Source organism: Portunus trituberculatus, chromosome 20 (assembly GCF_017591435.1).
Source record: "Portunus trituberculatus isolate SZX2019 chromosome 20, ASM1759143v1, whole genome shotgun sequence".
In the NCBI taxonomy this organism is placed as follows: domain Eukaryota; kingdom Metazoa; phylum Arthropoda; class Malacostraca; order Decapoda; family Portunidae; genus Portunus; species Portunus trituberculatus.
This window is the reverse complement of record NC_059274.1, coordinates 2,722,501-2,726,693: the sequence shown is the minus strand read 5'-3', so window position 1 is coordinate 2,726,693 and position 4,193 is coordinate 2,722,501. Positions and strand designations below refer to the sequence as shown.

The following is a 4,193-nucleotide window of genomic DNA, read 5'->3' as shown; positions in this document are numbered from 1 at the left end:
GAGAGAGAGAGAGAGAGAGAGAGAGAGAGAGACGAACGATTGCTAACAAGATAATTTAATAAGAAAAAAATATATACTTAAAAGCCACTTACTGCCTTGTGTGTGTGTGTGTGTGTGTGTGTGATGAAGGCGACCAAGCAGCGAACGTGCCTCCATTAAAGGGTGTTTTGGGCAATACAAGAACACGCTTTGTCCATAATGCTCCTTTTTCTCCTGGGCAAAACGAGAAAGAGAGAGAGAGAGAGAGAGAGAGAGAGAGAGAGAGAGAGAGAGAGAGAGAGAGAGAGAGAGAGAGAAATGTTTGAAGCAAGAGACCTTATAGTTGTATGATAGAGAAGGAGAGAAAGGTGAAAAGAGATAGATGGAAGGAGATATGAAGAACTCTCTCTCTCTCTCTCTCTCTCTCTCTCTCTCTCTCTCTCGTAGGTAAGTGTACCGCCCTGTAAAGTGTGCCAGGGGCGGTGCAATATCCGCGGCGAAGTAAACATCCTGTAGGCTGCCGAAGATGCTTGGTGGTGGTGGTGGTGGTGATGGAAGGAGGGTGGGTTGTGGTGGTGGTGGTAGGTTGCGGTGGTTGTGGTGGTGGTGGTGGTGTGCAGGAGTTGTAGCAATGATCATTTCTCACTTCTGTCTGAGAACTGGCGCCTCATTGGGTATTTTTTTCCATATATATTTTCTGTTGCGCTTCGTCAGTACCCTATTGACGTATACAGTGATACTCTACAGGCAAACCTTACGTATATTATTCCCTTCTACAGGCCCATCTACAGGCAGGCCCATCTACAGGCTGGCCCATCTACAGGCTGGCCCATCTACAGGCTGGCTCATCTACAGGCTGGCTCATCTACAGGCTGGCTCATCTGCAGGCACGCCCATCTACAGGCACGCCCATCTACAGGCTGGCTCATCTACAGGCAGGCTCATCTACAGGCACGCCCATCTACAGGCTGGCCCATCTACAGGCAGGCTCATCTACAGGCAGGTCCATCTACAGGCACGCCCATCTACAGACTGGCTCATCTACAGGCACGCCCATCTACAGGCTGGCCCGTCTACAGGCAGGTCCATCTACAGGCAGGCTTATCTACAGACAGGTCCATCTACAGGCAGGCCCATCTACAGGCAGGCCCATCTACAGGCTACCTATAGAAGACAGTTACCTATCATTAACACCTGAACACGTTTTTTATGATGTGTCCCAGTCTACAGTTACATATAATTTATAAAGCACGCCTGAACACGTCTTTATGATCCGTATCTCAGTGTACAAGCAGATACCTACATAAAGACATAGTTACCTATCATTTATAAAGCACGCCTGAACACGTCTTCAGGATCTCCACTCAGGGTTAGTAATAAAACACGCCTTTAGGTTCCTCAGCTCAAACTGCGCCCTGTATGTATGACGTGGCCACCCCTGAGCTCCTTTTATCCTCCCTGGAACTTTTGTAATTGTGAGACTTTACCTGAAACTATTTAGGTGCTGCGGTGGTGGTGGTGGCGGCGGCGGTGGTGGTGGTGGTAGTGGTGATGGTGGCGTGTGGTGGTTAACTTTGACTTCATTTAATATATTTTTTTCTCATTTTCTTTAGGCTCGCTTTGTCTAAAACTACCACTAAGATTTATGAACCAAAAACCCAGTACAGTAATACAAAGAAGCTCTTAACCCCTTCAGTACTGAGGCATATTTTTATCATATGTTGTGGATATGATTAGATGATTTTATTTACATTAAGAAGGGTTTATGGAGGTCAGAAGATTAACGGCCAGAGTCTTTACACTTTTAATCCTCACATGAGTTTCTGAAGCTGTATAAGATCACCAGAATAGTAAGCACAATTGATATGGAAACGCGTCAAGGTGTTAAACTCTTCACGAAAACCTTCATGTTAATATTAGTAGTAAAATTCCAGTCACATAAGTTTCTAAAGTTGCATAAAATAAGCAAATAGTAAGCAGAATGAATATGGAAACGCGTCAAGGGATTAAATTCTCGACCAAAGGCTTCATTTCATGTTAATATTAGTAGTAAAATTACAGGTCAGCGTTTCCGATACGACACGTGCCAGTGATGGAACGTCTTTTTATTGTTCTGGAGTGTCCGTGCTGGGTAGTCAGTGGTGGTGGTGGTGGTGGTGGAGGGAGGTGCTCGGTGTGGTATTTTGCTACAAGCCACATGTAAGATTTTTCCTGAGTTACTCCTGGAAACAAAACGCGCAGGTAAAAGTAAGCAAAACTTCATATTATCTTTAAACGACGCAGTATTTTTGTTTTGTTAAGTTCAGGTATTTTAGTACCAGAGAGAGAGAGAGAGAGAGAGAGAGAGAGGAGAGGAGAGGAGAGGAGAGGAGAGTTATCTTTTCCTTCCTCTTAGCATTTTCATTCGTTGCTTAACAATATCTTACTTCCCTGCCTTCTTTTATTTTTTTTCTACATATTCCCTCCTCTGTTTACTCTCTCTCTCTCTCTCTCTCTCTATCCATGTACCTCCATCATTCCTATTCTCTTTCTTCCTGTTCTCCTCTGCTTTCCTCTTCCTTCCTCTCCCAGGCTCTTAATGGCCTTGTTTGTGCTTCGCTTACTTTACATTAAAGGTTTCTGCACACTGAAGCAAATAATAATAATAATAATAATAATGATGATAGTAATAATAATAGTAATAATGATAATAATAATAATAATAATAATAATAATGATAGTTTCAGGCTGTATTTTGCTATAAGGAAATGTAATACGTTTGTGTGTGTGTGTGTGTGTGTGTGTGTGTGTGTGTGTGTGTGTGTGTGTGCAAACCATTTCCCGCTTTGAGTCACGAGTCTTCTTCCGAAAACACGTCTGGAGGAGGAGGAGGAGGAGGAGGAGGAGGAGGAGGAGGAGGAGGAGGAGGAGGAGGAGGAGGAGGAGGAGGAGGAGGAGGACAGCTTTCTGCACGCTTGAATATGTAGCTCCGTGGATATTGCTCTGCGTAAGGGAGGGAGGAAGGAGGAGGAGGAGGAGGGGGAGGAGGAGGACAAGGACAAAGATGAGGAGGAGGAGAAGAAGGGGGAGGAGGAGGAAGAACGAAAGGAAGAGGAGATGGTTTAGATTAGAGGTACAAGTAAAGAAGAAGAAGAAGAAAAGAGGTGGAAAGGGAACAAGGAAGATAGAAATAAAACAAAGAAAAGAAAGACACAAGGAAAAGAAGGAGGACGAGGAGCGAAAGTAGGACGACGACGACGACAAGGAAGAGGAGGAGGAGGAGGAGGAGGAGGAGTTTAAAGAAAGGAAACTAGAATACCTTATAAAGAAATTGCAAAGTTAGATTTCAGGTGGGACTCCAATAGGAGGAGGAGGAGGAGGAGGAGGAGGAGGAGGAGGAGGAGGAGGAGGAGGAGGAGGAGGAGGAGAAAGGAGGAGGAGCACGAGAAGGAGTAGAAGGAGAAAGGTGGGGGGGAGACCCTTGAATGCAGATTGCAGCCCATGTTGAAACCGGGAGGAGGAGGAGGAGGAGGAGGTAATGAATGGGAGGTAAGGTAAGCGATTGGAAGAATGAGGCAATGAAAAGCAAGAGAGAGAGAGAGAGAGAGAGAGAGAGAGAGAGAGAGAGAGAGAGAGAGAGAGAGAGAAAGGAAAGGAGGGGAGAGAAGTGATTGAGGTAAAAAAACACTAATGAGAGAGAGAGAGAGAGAGAGAGAGAGAGAGAGAGAGAGAGAGAGAGAGAGAGAGAGAAAACCCCATCACCACCCCATGACAGACCTTTCCCCTGTCCCATCACCCCATCGTACATGCATTACCCCCAACAAAACACTAATATTGATGACGGCTTGTATCTATTTCAGTCTAACACTGCGCCACTTCAATGAGGTGGTCAGGTGGCAATGCTCAGGAGTCGAGAATGTTTCGAATCCCCTTGTTGTAGTGCGCGAGACTTCGAGATGCACGCAGGATGGCGACAAGGGGCTCCAGTTACTAGTGAACACCCCCGCGACCACACACCTCAGCCAGGAAAGAAAGTATCAGGGAAAAAGGCAACAGGAAGAAAAGTAACGAAATTAAAAGTTTACAAAATGTAACAAGAAAATAAATGCTTTGACTTTATTTCCTAGCCAAAATTGTTTTTTTTTTCCATTATTTTTTCCCTGATGCTTTCTTCCCGATCGCCACCTCAGCCACCTCGCTTGCCACGCCTCTACAACCACACTCTGACCGCCATA

General features: G+C 45.3%; 1 long non-coding RNA gene across 1 annotated transcript in view; it reads left to right on the top strand.

Moving 5' to 3' along the window:
- The first annotated feature begins 3,673 nt into the window (after positions 1–3,673).
- Positions 3,674–4,193, top strand: part of LOC123506608 — a 69,856-nt gene continuing 69,336 nt past the window's right edge. The window contains exon 1 of the long non-coding RNA XR_006675474.1: positions 3,674–4,193. This is a non-coding gene — a long non-coding RNA (uncharacterized LOC123506608).